The sequence below is a fragment of the Corythoichthys intestinalis genome, chromosome 2 (genome assembly GCF_030265065.1).
Source record: "Corythoichthys intestinalis isolate RoL2023-P3 chromosome 2, ASM3026506v1, whole genome shotgun sequence".
NCBI lineage: Eukaryota > Metazoa > Chordata > Actinopteri > Syngnathiformes > Syngnathidae > Corythoichthys > Corythoichthys intestinalis.
Genome location: NC_080396.1, coordinates 8,962,056 through 8,979,002, shown reverse-complemented (window position 1 = coordinate 8,979,002; position 16,947 = coordinate 8,962,056). Strand labels below are relative to the sequence as shown.

The 16,947-nt window shown below is 38.0% G+C and overlaps 1 protein-coding gene across 2 annotated transcripts in view; it reads right to left on the bottom strand.

Annotated features, from left to right (window-relative positions):
• The window catches only part of LOC130912234 (beta-1,3-galactosyltransferase 1-like), a 287,842-nt gene that overhangs the window by 144,644 nt on the left and 126,251 nt on the right, over positions 1-16,947 (bottom strand). The window contains exon 2 of one of the 2 annotated variants that reach the window (XM_057830159.1): positions 14,813-14,863. The exons of the other annotated variant lie outside the window; for it this stretch is intronic. The gene's annotated coding sequence lies outside the window, so the exon portion shown is untranslated. The remainder of the gene's footprint in view (positions 1-14,812; positions 14,864-16,947) is intronic. 2 annotated transcript variants of the gene reach the window in all.

Here is a 16,947-nt window from a genome sequence, read left to right as displayed (position 1 = left end):
GTGAATCGGAATGAGTACATCACTAGTAGACGTCCAATCCGTTTGAACTGGACGACTGCTCTATTCCCACTTCTAACGGATTGAACGTCTATGGCTGTCAGTGGCAGCCAGTGCCAGGCAATGAGGTACCGTAATTTCCCGAATATAACGCACACTTTTTTCCCCAATATCAACTTGTGAAATCATGGTGGGCACTATACACGGGTACAGGGATGGAGACAGAAATATACAAGGGGCATTCAAAAAGTAATGCACTCAAGTGCATTGCTCGTACAGGATTTTACCAATCTTGTTTATATTTGGCACAAACATGATAGGACAAACCTTCTTGCGATTGTTATATGTGTTTTTCTTATTTTCAGATTTTTAAAGCTTAAACTAGCTTCCAAAAAGCTCGTCAGAAACAAAGAGCTGTTATCGAATTCCTTGTTGCAGAGGGAGAAACCCCTCTGAAGATTCAACCCCGACGGGAAAATGTCTACAAGGATGATACCATTGACTATAGTACTGTGAAAAGATGGGTGCTGCGATTTAAAAACAGTACTGAAGACCACGAAGAGGTAGGTAAAGCCAGCATAGCCGATAATTCCAAAAAGTTCAAGGCCCAAAAATCAGCTAGCAAAATTATGGCCACCGTTTTTTGGGATTCTCAAGGTGTAGTCACACGTCTGAGGAACACATTAAGACTCTTAGGAAGCTCAAAGCAAGAATTCGACGTGTTCGGCCTAACTTGGACATGGCAAATGTGCTCCTCTAGCATGACAATGCACGTCCTCACACAAGCATCAGGACCATGGAGGTGATCAGTTTATTTGGATGGACATCCGCCATATTCTCCTGATTTGGCACCGTCAGACCACCACCTCTTTGGTCCAATGAAAGAAGGACTCCAGGGCAACCGATATGGCAATGACGAAGTGAAAACTGCTGTCAAGAATTGGTTTAGAGATCAACCGGCTGAGTTCTACAACACTGGTATACATGCCCTCGTTCATAGGTGGACTGTAGCTCTTGAGAGAGGTGGAGACTATGTGGAGAAGTAAAAATGTAATCCTTACACTTGTACCTTTCTTTTGACATGTTGCTATTATAATTTGTTTGTACATAATAAAGTTGGGTGCATTACTTTTTGAATACCCCTCGTATATAAAGACCAATTTTTTTTTAATTGACACGGCCATGTTGTGTTGAAGAAATGGTATGCGGCGATCCGTTGGCGACCTTTACGGTACGTGACGTCACCATTTTGTTCGGGTCGTAGCGAGCTAGGGAAGGAGTCGGAGTATCAAACAACGGAGCTAATCTGCGTTGCTTTATTGACATTTAGGCTGCAACAAAGTACGGTAGCAATGTCTGTCTCACATGCAACCCGTGGAAGATAACTATCTTTCTGGCCGTTCCCTCAACAAAATACCTCCCCCCGAACTATACAACTTGCCAACATAAGTTCCGCCGGTAAATTCTGTTTTAACTCGCTACACGGTAATACTTCACTCTGATTGGTCAAATGATTTAGTTTCTTGAACTCATTGGAGTCAACGTTTATTGCAGCTCCGCAACTCGGACCATAACAAACGTAACAACATAGACTTTCTGTGTCCGTCAACTATATTTGTCCCTCGGGAAACTCAAACCCAAATAACATTAGTTCCTATTGTTACAGTCAGGTCAACAGCGATGCACTCTTCTGATATCCGACCTAAATCACCACTTTTATTTGACCATATCAATCCATGGAAGAAACATTTATTCATCATGATAAAACGACCAGGTTATACAGCAGGCTTTAAAAGAAAAGTCCCATCTGTTTTGTTTTCTCCTGGATTCTGGTAAGTTGAAGAAGTTGTCAGATCATATTATTACCGCACATATTGTCAGTTTATGGTAATGTTTTGAACTACCAATGTGCTATGCTTGTGCTGTGTTTCACCAGTGAGTAAAATGACATTTCTGTATCTGTACACGAGCTCTGTTTTCTTGTATTCTCCTATTTATTGGTACTAAAATTAGGGTGTGCGTTATACACGGGTACGATAATTTTCCCTACATTTTACAAGTAAATTTGGGGTGCGCGTTTTAAACAGGTGTGCCTTATATTCGGGAAATTACGGTAATTTTGGGCCATTTAAGGTCGTTTACCTGTTGATGTTCAGTTACTTCCTGTTGATTTTGGGGTATTTTATGGGTCACTTCCTGTTTATTTTGAGTTACAGAACAGGAAGTGAATCTAGGAATCACCCAAATGAATAGACCCCACTCCCCAACCTCACACAATGATGTGTCGCTGTATCCGGCCGCCATATTGTCCGTCATTGTGTGTCCGTATTCGCAATGGTTTCAATTTATCGTGCAATCTATATTGCAATTCATGGAAGCCCTGGTGCTTTCAGACGCTGTAAACTCATTGGATGCGTTGCATAAAAGGCGTTATGTGGAAAAGCTTCAGTCTATCCATTCGCCAGATCCATATTTGATGCCTAAATCGATATTTTTCGACCCGCTGTCTTCGCCGTCTCTGCCTGACATCTGCTACCCTGATATCTACAACTATCTTGTCCACAGAAACTCGGCCTATTCTCACGAAACTTTGAAAAACTTTAAGAGCAGCACTCTAAGCAACATTACCCCGTGTGACCCCTTACTTCCAATTTTCTAAAATGCCGACAATCAATAAAAAAAAAAGTTGACTGCGATGGCCGACGCTTCAAGGATAGGTGGATATTGGACTATTTCTTCAATACAATATGCAACAACTGTGTCTGCCTCATTTGCAAAGAGACAGTCGCTGTTTTCAAAGAGTTCAATGTGACGCGATAATACTAAACAAGACACGCTGACATGTACGACAACATTACAGGGAAGATATGCAGCGAGAAATTATAGCAACTTGAAGCTAGTTTAATTTCACAGCAGCAGTATTTCGCAAGAGCCCGAGTGTCGAAAGAGAACGCCACAAAGGCGAGATTGTTGAAATTATGAATTTAAAAAAAATAAATAAAGCAAATGTGACACACACAAGGGCTTGCTAAAAATGGTTTAAATATATTTTTCTACGTAAATCAGCCAAGGTAGCCCCCCACATTTTTTCCACACCAAATCTGGCCCCCTCTACAAAAAGTTTGGACACCCCTGTTTAACTGATGATCCGTAGACGAGGCCAGCTTCTTTCACTTGGTACCAGCTAAATATTATTCAAAAAATAATGATGGCGGAAGAAATAAACATCTTCAATTTGAAATTGTATGTTGTCGGCGATTAACCTCGCAATGATCTTAATTGTGGTTGTCAGCCCAAAACCCTCTAAATATATATTAAATGCATCTTACCAGATATAAAATGACTACTACATAGTCTGTGGTGATCGTTTGGTGCCCAGTTTTCTCGTCGAATTGCATTGACGCTTATGTAGGGTGCTGCCATTGACGGACATGGACGTCCAATTCTCCCAATCATTTCTAATTGCGTTTAGTTTATTTAATGCCATTGACTGGCATTATTGTCCATTCTATTGATAGACCTGATTGGGGCTAAGATCTGTATCTCCACAGAGGAAAGACCCAGGTGTAATTTCTCCCGAAATTGCAGTTTCTAGTTCCAAATAAAGTATACCTTTGAAAACCAAGGCTGCCGACAAACACAAAGGTAGTAAGAGTGATGATTATGTCACTCACAAATATGACAATAAATCAATGTACTGCTAAACTTCAAGGCGAGGTGGCAAGGACGCAGTCAGTCAAACAGAGAATGGAAGAAAACTAAACGACTTTTAAATATGAAACAAACCAGACTGAATTTCTGTCTTTGAAGATGAACCCTGAATAAACATTTGTATGTGCCCGCACTCTATTGTGACTCATTTTGTTTTTTGTTTTTTTTTGTCTTAGACTACATTGAGGCAATGCAAAACAGATCATGACAGTGCACTACTTTTGAATGTGTTTGTAAATGGAAACAGACAAACCAGCCTAGAGCAATAGCCACTATTAATAGCCCAGTGCAAAACAACCCAGAGCAACAGGAGCTGCAAAAACTATATTAGAAAGCATAACAATAAAATATTTGAAGAGCTTTGGAACAACTGTGGGTGAACCACCTGAATGCAAAATAGAATAGAATAGAATAGAACTTAATTGCCATTGTCAGCAAGAACGTTGTAAACAACGAAATTTGACGTGGCACTCCATTATAAAAATATGGATCAAAAATATCGAATACCGTATTGGCCCGAATATAAGAGCCCTGATTATAAGACGACCCGCCCCCCCCCCTTTTACAAGACTCAAGTTTGAAAAATGACTCTTTGAACACCAAATTAATTTTTATACAGAAAATAATTACAGTACATCTGAAACAAATGATTATAACAATATATTTGAGAGAAAAAGCATGTTATTTTGCCTCATTATAATCTGAACAATATCTGAACATTTAAATATGTAAACTAAAGTGCAATCACATTCGTAAATGAATGGTTTCTGGTTTTTGAAATGTAAATAAACCAATCTATTGTGATAAAACAACAAAATTGCAATAACTGCATTAACCATCAAAGTGAAGTCTAACTGTAACTGTAGTCTTGAAACAAATCTGAATAAGGAAAAACATTGCAATAAAATATTGCAAACAGGTTAAACTTGAGAGTAGCTGAGATCTGTCATGACAAAATATCGCTTCAATGATATCTGGCACCATCTAGCGTCGTGAATGGGTAAAATGTCTAGACCGCGAATATAAGACGACCCCCACTTTTTCAGTCTTATTTCGATGCAAAAAACACTGTCTTATATTCGGGCCAATACGGCAAATATTTGGAAAATAGATGGCGGAAAACACAGACAAGACCGAAATGGCAGTTTCTGCTCTTGTACTCCTCTTTAATAGAAACTGCTTTATTTTAAGCCAAAACAACTGTTGTGTTTGATAGAACAATATGTCTATATGCTGCCATAGCAGATTCATGGCGCATTAATCCCCCGGACTATTTTTCATTTGCCCGTTTTACCCTGGAAACCTCCGTTTACAGATGTCGCGCAACCGTTTTTGTTTCAACCCAGCCATGAAAACAAGGTAAGTAATAGGGATGGGAATTGATAGGACTTTTACGATTACGATTCCGTTATCGATATTGCTTAACGATTCGATTCTTTATCGATTCTCTTAACGATTCTAATTTGGGGAAAAAGAAGAACAAACATTTTGGTTGGCATCGAGTTTGTTTGATCAGAAGTCACAACCTTACAAAACCCACAACTAGGTCAAAAGAGGCCCAAAGCCTCAATGTTAACTGTGGCAAAGTGTGGCAAATACACATGAATGTGTAACATTTTACTGAAACATTTTTCTAATAGAAATAAAAATATATTGGTATATATTGGCATATTGGTCGTATTCTCGACGCAGTTATCTCCACCTTGCAATTAAAGGTGGAGGGTTAAAAAGGTGACAAGGGTGTGGAGGAAATATGTTCCGGTAGGTGTCCCAAACGACTAATTTTCTCCCGATTAGTCAGCCGACTATTTCTATAATTAGTCGACTAATAAATTTTTTTTTTTTAAAAATAAATAAAAAAAATATATATATGTATATACATATACAGTGCCTTGCAAAAGTATTCGGCCCCCTTGAATCTAGCAACCTTTTGCCACATTTCAGGCTTCAAACATAAAGATATGAAATTTAATTTTTTTATCAAGAATCAACAACAAGTGGGACACAATCGTGAAGTGGAACAACATTTATTGGATAATTTAAACTTTTTTAACAAATAAAAAACTGAAAAATGGGGCGTGCAATATTATTCGGCCCCTTTACTTTCAGTGCAGCAAACTCACTCCAGAAGTTCAGTGAGGATCTCTGAATGATCCAACGTTGTCCTAAATGACCGATGATGATAAATAGAATCCACCTGTGTGTAATCAAGTCTCCGTATAAATACACCTGCTCAGTGATATTCTCAGGTTCTGTTTAAAGTGCAGACAGCATTATGAAAACCAAGGAACACACAAGGCAGGTCCGAGATACTGTTTTGGAGAAGTTTAAAGCCGGATTTGGATACAAAAAGATTTCCCAAGGTTTAAACATCTCAAGGAGCACTGTGCAAGCTATCAAATTGAAATGGAAGGAGCATCAGACCACTGCAAATCTACCAAGACACAGCCGTCCTTCCAAACTTTCTTCTCAAACAAGGAGAAAACTGATCAGAGATGCAGCCAAGAGGCCCATGATCACTCTGGATGAACTGCAGAGATCTACAGCTGAGGCGGGAGAGTCTGTCCATAGGACAACAATCAGTCGTACACTGCACAAATCTGGCCTTTATGGAAGAGTGGCAAGAAGAAAGCCATTTCTCAAAGATATCCATAAAAAGTCTCGTTTAAAGTTTGCCACAAGCCACCTGGGAGACACACCAAACATGTGGAAGAAGGTGCTCTGGTCAGATGAAACCAAAATTGAACTTTTTGGCCACAATGCAAAACGATATGTTTGGCGTAAAAGCAACACAGCTCATCACCCTGAACACACCATCCCCACTGTCAAACATGGTGGTGGCAGCATCATGGTTTGGGCCTGCTTTTCTTCAGCAGGGACAGGGAAGATGGTTAAAATTGACGGGAAGATGGATGCAGCCAAATACAGGAACATTCTGGAAGAAAACCTGTTCGTATCTGCACAAGACCTGAGACTGGGACGGAGATTTATCTTCCAACAGGACAATGATCCAAAACATAAAGCCAAATCTACAATGGAATGGTTCAAAAATAAACGTATCCAGGTGTTAGAATGGCCAAGTCAAAGTCCAGGCCTGAATCCAATTGAGAATCCGTGGAAAGAGCTGAAGACTGCTGTTCACAAACACTCTCCATCCAACCTCACTGAGCTCGAGCTGTTTTGCGAGGAAGAATGGGCAAGAATGTCAGTCTCTCGATGTGCAAAACTGATAGAAACATACCCCAAGCGACTCGCAGCTGTAATTGGAGCAAAAGGTGGCGCTACAAAGTATTAACGAAGGGGGCCGAATAATATTGCACGCCCCACTTTTGAGTTTTTTATTTGTTAAAAAAGGTTAAATTATCCAATAAATTTTGTTCCACTTCACGATTGTGTCCCATTTATTGTTGATTCTTGACAAAAAATTAAAATTTTATATCTTTATGTTTGAAGCCTGAAATGTGGCGAAAGGTTGCAAGGTTAAAGGGGGCCGAATACTTTTGCATGGCATTGTATATATATATTTTCTAATTTAGCAATGAATTTTTTTTAAAAATTCACTGATTTTGCAAGATTGTAAAAAAAAAAAAAATAAATAAACATTTTGTACACTTAAATTCTTTATTGAAGTACTAATAAATATGTAAATAACAATAATTAATCACACATAAACAATGAGCTCAAATGCTCATAGCATTAACTAGTGCAAAAGAATGGAATGTAAACAGATTCAGAACACTGACTTAGCCTTTCCAACATTATTCAAAACAATTCTTTAAAAAAATCTAGCATTATTATTATAGTATACTGCTATATATAATAGTATTATAATACTTATAATATTCATTGCCAATCATATTTTTCAAAAAGGGTGTCATTTTAAAGCTATTCTTAGTGTAGAATCTGAATTCTGTAGTATTATAGTACTGACATATTATAGTATTAATTCTGAAGTATGGGATTAACTCCAGAAATCGTTATTTATATGAACGTGGCGTGCTTTTATTTTGAAATGTACACCGGAAGTACGTTCGATAAACTGCTAACAGCTTCACACTCCGCAAAAAAAATCCCTTTTTGTCATTTCTTGTGGTGTCACTGTCACTCATAGTTTTTTTTTTCCTCAATTTTTTCGTTTGCAAATGATGTTAACCAGCGATTTTTCATGTTTGAAGTGTCACCTTTTAACTTTAAGTTTGCGTTTTGGAAAAGACTGCCAATGTTTTATAGCGGGCTAAAGTAGGTTGTCTTTTTTTCCCCAGTCTCAATGTAGCAATGCTAACGCTTACATTGTTTAATATACACGTGTTTCCTTATTTTGTATGTCTGAACTGTAATTCTACGGCGTTTTGATTGCTAATAAACATCTGTGAAATGAACTGGAGTCTAATAGTCATCTACACGCACACACAAATGTATGCATGCACGCACGCATTAATAAAACGCAGCCGTGGAAATTATCGCCCTCATTTTTATTTTTCTCACGACAAATGGACACATTTCATATCGCGACAGGCTTAGCAACTTTAATAAAAATGTCGTTAGTTAGTTAGCTTATCTCATTCACTTCCAGCCATTTTCACCAGAGCAAGGCCCTTCGCTCCCGGCCGTTTTTCTGGATTTTGACTGATTTTGCAAGGACCACAGAAAATTCTGCTCTATTGCTATATAAACAAAACTAAGCTTAATGGCAGATTGCAAGCAACTATCGGCTGCATACAGTCATCTACTGTACAAGAGCGTGTAGCACCCATCTTACAGCGTGCTGCTCTCACTGTTGGTATTTATTGGTCAATATCTTGTTCACCCGCCTTATCTTTCTTTTACTCGTGTTGCTGCCTCTAGTGCCCTTTTGCGTGAAATGAAACTATTTATTCACAATGCCCAAAAAATGTAATGTGTAATGCATGCGACAATTTAAAAAGTAGTGGAGTAAAAGGTATTGATACGTGCTGTAAAATGTAGTGAAGTAAAAAGTATCAGTTCATATTTGTACTCACGTAAAGTACAGATACACAAAAATGTACATAAATACAGTAACAAAGTACTTTACTTCGTTACATTCCACCACTGCATAACAAGAACATAAACATAGGTGCTACCCTCCAAACAAAATTAACATCTGACCCCCTCAAAAATATCCTGCATGCAGCACTACAGGAACATTACTATGATGTGTCATACTTTGTCATAATATGTACTAGGGTTGTTCTGATCATGTTATTTTGCTCCCGATCCGATCCCGATCGTTTTAGTTTGAGCATCTGCCGATCCCAATATTTCCCGATCCGATTGCTTTTTTTTGCTACCGATTCAATTCCAATCATTCCCGATAATTTTTCCCGATCATATACATTTTGGCAATGCATTAAGAAAAAAATGAATAAAACTCGAACCGATATATACATTCAACATACAGTACATAAGTACTGTATTTGTCTATTATGACAATATATCCTCAAGATGGCATTTACATTATTAACATTCTTTCTGTGAGAGGGATCCACGGATAGAAAGACTTGTGACTTCGTATATTGTGACTAAATATTGCCATCTAGTGTATTTGTTGAGCTTTCAGTAAATGATACTGTAGCCATGCCCAAATGCATGATGGGAAGTGGAACCATGACTGTGCGTAGTGCTACCAATTGATATATCTTCTCTGCGTTGGGAACTAACATAAGGTGTTAAGAAAAAGATCAGTTGCTACCTTGCTTCCCCACATTGCTTCCCATGATATTCCAATCGTAGGGAGAGGGATTGTAAGGCTTTAGCCAATTAAAAAAAGGCTCCAAAGGCTGCCAAAATTCACTTTACTCATTTACGCTGCCTTTTATCTCTCTATATAGGTAAAACGGCGCCATTACAGATTGAGCGCAACAATGCGTGAGTGGGTCGTGCAGTGCATGCATTAATTGCGTTAAATATTTTAACGTGATACATTTTTTAAAAAATTAATTACCGCCATTATCGGGATAAATTTGATAACCCTACTTTAAGCCTAAAGACTCTGGATGAGTGTAACACATTATGTCTGTAACGTTAAATACAATTAGAAAACGATTTAATTAAAAAATATATATTAAAAAAAGGCATGGCCGATATTTTTTTGCCGATTCGATCGGCATGATCGGGACATCTCTAATATGTACCCATGCCTTGAATTTGCAAACATTTTTTTCCACGGAAAATAAAAAGGTCTGTTTTTACAAATTCCCAATTACATTTTTAAGATGGGGAATTTAAGGATAGTGATGAAAACCTAACCAACAGTAATCAGTTGAGGGAAGTTATTTCAAGCTTCAGTAATGTTTGCGAAAACCTCCGCTCGCTCTTCTTGGGAAGTATTGGAAATTGTTGGTTGTAAAGCAATGCACTGTGACTTGGTGAGAAAAAAACCCAGTGAAGTGTGTAACACATTGGGAAAAGCTAAAGTACACAACAGCTGCTACCACTGTTAAAGATGATGAGTGTATGGATGAATGTGTCAGGTGTCCTTTCGCCTTGTAGAAATGACCATCATGCCTTGGATAATGTTCAGTAACATGAACTAAACACACGATTGCCCTCCTGCAAGTAGGCCTAAATCATTTAAGGACAGTAAGGTCCTTCTGAAAAAATAGCATATTGTGATAAAGTTCATTATTTTCTGTAATGTACTGTTAAACATTAGACTTTCATATATTTTAGATTAATTACACACAACTGAAGTAGTTCAAACCTTTTATTGTTTTAATATTGATGAAAAGTCAAGAAAAAAACAAAAATCCCTATCTCAAAAAATTAGCATATAATGAAAAGGTACTCTAAAGAAGCTACTAACCTATTCATCTGAATCAATGAATTAACTCAAAACATTTGCGAAATATTCCTCACGCTTTTAAAAACTCCCAGCCTGGTTCATTACTCAAAACCGCAATCATGGGCAAGACCGCTGACCTGACTGCTGTCCAGAAGGCCATCATTGACACCCTCGAGCAAGAGGCTAAGACACAGAAAGAAATTTCTGAGCGAATAGGCTGTTCCCAGAGTGCTGTATCAATGCACCTCAGTGGGAAGTCTGTGGGAAGAAAAAAGTGTGGCAGGAATCGCTGCACAACCAGAAGAGGTGACCGCACCCTGAGAAAGATTGTGGAGAAGGGCCGATTCCAGACCCTGGGGGACCTGCAGAGACAGCGGACTGAGTCTGGAGTAGAAACATCCAGAGCCACCGTGTACAGGTGTGTGCTGGAAATGGGCTACAGGTGCCGCATTCCCCAGGTCAAGCCACTTTTGAACCTGAAACAGCGGCAGAAGCGCCTGACCTGGGCTACAGAGAAGCAGCACTGGACTGTTGCTCAGTGGTCCAAAGTACTTTTTTCAGATGAAAGCATGTCATTTGGAAATCGAGGTGCCAGAGTTTGGAGGAAGATTGGGGAGAAGGAAATGCCAAAATGCCTTAAGTCCAGTGTCAAGTACCCACAGTCAGTGATGGTCTGGGGTGCCATGTCAGCTGCTGGTGTTGGTCTACTGTGTTTTATCAAGGGCAGGGTCAATGCAGCTAGTCATCAGGAGATTTTGGAGCACTTCATGCTTCCATCTGCTGAAAAGCTTTATGGAGATGAAGATTTCATTTTTCAGCACAACCTGGCACCTGCTCACAGTGCCAAAACCACTGGTAAATGATTTACTGACCATGGCATTACTGTGCTCAATTGGCCTGCCAACTCTCCTGACCTGAACCCCATAGAGAATCTGTGGGATATTGTGAAGATGAAGTTGAGAGACACCAGACCCAACACTCTGGGTGAGCTTAAGGCCGCAAAGCATCCTGGGCCTCCATAACACCTCAGCAGTGCCACAGGCTGATTGCCTCCATGCAACGCTTCATTGAAGCAGTCATTTCTGCAAAAGGAGTCCCGACCAAGTATTTAGTGCATAGCTGATATAATTAATTGTAGGTTGACTTTTTTTGAATGAAAAAACACTTTTTTATATTGGTTGGATGAAATATGCTAATTTTTTTAGATAGGGATTTTTGTTTTTTCTTGACTTTTTTTTGCCAAAATCATCAATATGAAAACAATAAAAGGCTTGAACTGCGTCAGTTGTGTGTCATGAATGTAAAATACATGAAAGTAAGTAAAGTAAGCATGAAATGTTTATCAGCACATTACGGAAAATAATGAACTCTATCACAATATGCAAATTTTTTGAGAAGGACCTGTATATTGTGGTCCACTGTATCATATGCTATACTGATATCTAATAAACAAGGATAAGAGCTAATTCTATACTCGAATTAGGGCTGGGCGATCTGGCCTTAAGTACATATCACGATAAATTGAGCAGATTAAACCTCGATAACGATAAATGACGATAAATTCACCCAAGCGGACTGTTATATAATTTGAAAATTTGAATCAATGCATGGAATACAAATTAACCGTATATCGTTAAATTTATTTACCAGCTTTCAATTTAACAATTGCACATGCAGTCTAAACATTAAGTATATAAAAACAAATCCTGTAAACAATAAAAATTCTAGTGTGAACATTTATAACAGCTTGTATGACTTGAAAAATGTACATTCTAAAAATCAATATGACGACTGTGCAAACATGTCATTGTAACACAAATGACTCAGCTTTAACAGTACACTTCAGACAACTTATTGGTAATGGCTGCTGTGACATAATTATTCAACACAAGTGTTTACGTCAAGGTTTCAGTTTTTTTTTTTCCAAAACATTTTTTAATACATGCACCGCCCACACAGACACAACCAGATTAAAGCTGTATTGCTCTGATGCCAATGAAACATTTAAGATTTTATGATGGCAGAATAAAGCAAAGACATACAGAAAAATAGCTGTGGCCATTAAACTGTCATATTATATATATACCGTATTTTTCGGACTACAAGTTGAACCTGAGTATAAGTCGATCCAGCCATAAAATGCCCAACGAAGAGAAAAAACACATATACAAGTCGCACCGGAGTATAAGTCGAATTTTTGGGGGAAATTTACTTAATAAAATCCAACACATAGCACAGACATGTCATCTTGAAAAGCAATTTAATATAAAAATACAATAGAGAACAACATGCTAAATAAATGTACAGTGTACAGTGCATGAATAACGAAATGTGAATATACTGTCCTACGCTACGGCTCGGTCCTGGCTATCCAGCGAACTCCCAAAAGACAATGCTGGACGTCCGTATAATTTGCTGAATCAATTTGGTCCTCGATAGCAAACAGGTTCACATCAACGTAAATAAATGAGAATTAGGTACTATTACAGTCATAAGTAACAGGTTAGCATGCGTTCGCTATCATTAGCACATCGTTCAAACAACCACACAACTGGCTCTAAGTGTCGGATCGCGGGTGGAAAACACACAACAACAACAGAAAAGATGATACACACAGGCGTTGCCTCTGTAGAGATAATTTAAAAGCATAAACAATGAAAGTAGGTTCGCAGCCGTCTTTTCTCTCTCGCTAGCTCGCCCACTCACTCACTCAGAGCTACGTAGCTGTCTGTCTTCTTCTGGCGTGTTAGCACTCTTCTTCACGTAAACAAGTGTGAGTGCGCCCTCACGTGGGCGTGAAAGCGCCACAAACTAAATGCATCCATTTCAAGATAAAAAAGTCAATAATACAATACAATAATACCGAAAAATACGGTAGGCTTCACTGTTGGATTATATCAATCAATCAATCAAGTTTATTTGTATAGCACATTTAAAAAATCCGCCAAGGAGTCCAAAGTGCTTTACATACCATAAAACAGCAAAATAAGTTAACTTTCAAAGATAAAACAAACACATAAAAATAAAATAAACAGTCATTGCACATTAAAAGCTGAAGAAAAATTAAATAAGGCGTGATTTAAAATCCGTAATTGAAGGGGCCTGTCTAATAGTAAGTGGTAATTGGTTCCACAGCCTGGGCGCCATCACTGCAAATGCACAGTTTATATACTTTATTATTATTATATTATTATTAGAAGTATACTAGATTATACTTTAAGCTGAATGCTTTACCATCATGAAAGCTGTCAGAGAAAATCACACAATGATACCAAAAAACGCAAGATAATGATTGCTACATGATGTCCGTGCCCAGTCCACTCATTAATTTCAGCTGTTTCGACAAGGTTAGAGTTGCTATCCGACTCCATCACATTAATTTTTACCGTTAGCCGCTAGCGTCTCCTGAAATCGTGAGAACCAGGGAGGACAGCGGGTGAAAGCCCGTCTGGAACCCGCCAAGAGTTTACTTAATGTCGGGGGAAAGTTTGGCGAAGCTCCCTTAGGCCCGACTCCATCATGTTTACTTGTAGCGTTAGCCGCTAGCGTTAGCCTACCAGGCTTCTGTTTGTTTGGCTTTCTGAAAACCACGTGACTCCATACGTAAGCACACTGACTGCTTTCTTAAAGGGGAATGAACATAGCCGAACAACACAAGAGTCAAAGCGGGATGAAAAGACTATTTTTTCTTGTTTTATTAAATCACCAAATTTACGGACATGGTCAAAATTACGTCGGTCATCGTGAATAATTTCGGTAACCGCCCTGCTCAAACTCGAATGACACCAATGGAAACATGATTGAAATTTGTCAAGCAGCCCATTTAAATGTATGAAAACCACTTTTTCAATATCTTCAAATCTTTGCTATAAAGGCAAAATTGGAGGTGGGCCTATAGTTTGCAAACAATGTAAGCATCCAACGTTCTCTTGTTTTACAAAAGCATTTGAAATATTTCAGTTTTAATTATGTAAAGCACGTTAACTCACCATGTGTATGAAATGCGCTATACAGTATAAAAAGAACTGCATTTTCTTCCCATCTGTTTTTTCAGCACGCTAATTATTGTCCCAGAAATATTCCAGATTTAAATGTGCATGCAATTAGGGCGACAAAGCCTTTGCTTCATTAAACATCAAGATTTTAGCTGAGAAACTCACAGTCAACAATTTTTTATTTCAAATTTCTTTCAACAGAGAAAGCACTGCTTATTATGAAGGTCCATTTAAAGCCAGAAATAGACTCTCTCCCTGACTGAGCAGCAATTTGACAGGAAGCTGGAGTTAGTGTAGCATATCCTACCTGACACAGCTGGCTCACATCCAACACAATAAAAGAGCCCGACCCTTATCCCTGAAAGAAGAAGAAGGGGAAAAAAAGGCATGTCAGTGAAGCCCATCGAAGATGAATTTACAGTGAGCTTAAGAAATAATTGGGGAATAGTAGTGAGTTTTTAAAACTGTTTTAAGATATAATTAGACCATTAAACATGTACAAAAAATATATTAAAATTAGGGCTGTCAAACTAAAATTTTTAATCTAGTTAATTACAGCTTAAAAATTAATTAATCGTAATTAATCGCAATTCAAAACATCTATAAAATATGCCATATTTTTCAGTAAATTATTGTTGGAATGGAAAGATAAGACACAAGACGGACATATACATTCAACATACGGTACAGAAGTACTGTATTTGTTTATTATAACAATAAATCAACAAGATGGCATTAACATTATTAACATTCTCTTAAAGCGATCCATGGATAGAAAGACTTGTAGTTCTTAAAAGATAAATGTTAGTACAAGTTATAGAAATTTTATATCAAAACCCCTCTTAATGTTTTCGTTTTATGAAAATTTGTAAAATTTTCAATCAAAAAATAAACTAGTAGCTCGCCATTGTTGATGTCAATAATTACACGATTCTCACTCACGGAGTAACACATATAATCAGTTGGACCCTAGCGCCAGCAGAAGGCGCCAAACACCAAAAAACAAGTAACAAGCGAACATTAAACTGCTGTCATTTTAATCTGTTTGAGAGGGGCGTTAAATGCGTCAAATATTTTAACGTGATTAATTTAAAAAATTAATTACCGCCCGTTAACGCGATCATTTTGACAGCCCGAATTAAAATCATCCATCCATAAACGAATTGACCTCAGTGAAAGATTTAGCCCTTTAGGTTGTGCCTGCAGTGGCGCCACCAGGGGGTGGCCAGGGGTGGCCACGGCCACCCCTATAAATTGGTTGGCCACCCCACTTGCCAGTATATCGTTAGATTGTTGGAGCATCAGTTATGCATTTCATCCCAAATGAATGCATTTATTTTGAATTATTAAATGTAGGGCTGTCAAATTTATCGCATTAACGGGCGGTAATTAATTTTTTTTAATTAATCACGTTAAAATATTTATCACAATTAACACATTCACGATACGACTTATTCACGCATTGCCGCAAACAGCCTACAATGGCGCCGTTTTACTTATATACAGAGATAAGAGGCAGTGTCAAGTGAATGGAGTAGATACAAGCATTCATTGGGGCCGTGCTTTTAATTGGCAAAAGCTTAGTCATCTCTCCCGCAGCAACTATAAATATTGTGGGAAGCGACGTGTGGAAGAATGACAGGAGTTGAATTTTTTCTTAACACCCTGTAGTGTACCCAACGCAGAGAAGATATAGCATTTACAGCCACCACACACAGTCATGGTTGCACCACTTCCCATCATGCATTTGGGCAGAACAGTTAAGTCGCTACAGTATCATTTACTGAAAGCTCAACAAATACACTAGATGGCAACGTTTAGTCACAATATACAAACTCACATTTATCCTTTAACAATTACAAGTCTTTCTATCTGTGGATCCCTTTCACAGAAAGAATGTTAGTAATGGTAATCCCATCTTGTGGATTTATTGTTATAATAAACAAATACAGTACTTATGTACAGGATGTTGAATGTTATATATCCGTCTTGTCACATCTTTCCATTCCAACAATAATTTACAGAAAAATATGGCACATTTTAGAGATAGTTCGAATTGTGATTAATTACGATGAATTATTTTTAAGCTGTGATTAACTCGATTAAAATTTTTGATCGTTTGACAGCCCTAGTTAAATGTACACCTTATGCCTAATATATACATAACACAAAAAAAAACAATTGTTGTGGAACTCAAAATGTTGACTGGACAGTTATGAACATGCACATTAAATCATTAGTAACATCAAATATTACACACTACACCAAAGTATATCAGTAGCCGTGTCATTTAGTCTTTCTGATAGTTTTCCCCTGACCTTTTTACTGCAATAATATAATGAAAACCTGAAATTATGGCTTTTAGTTTTGGCCACCCCAAGATTTTAAGTGGCCCCATCTGGCCACAACCATGAAAAATTTCTGGAGGCGCCACTGTGTGCC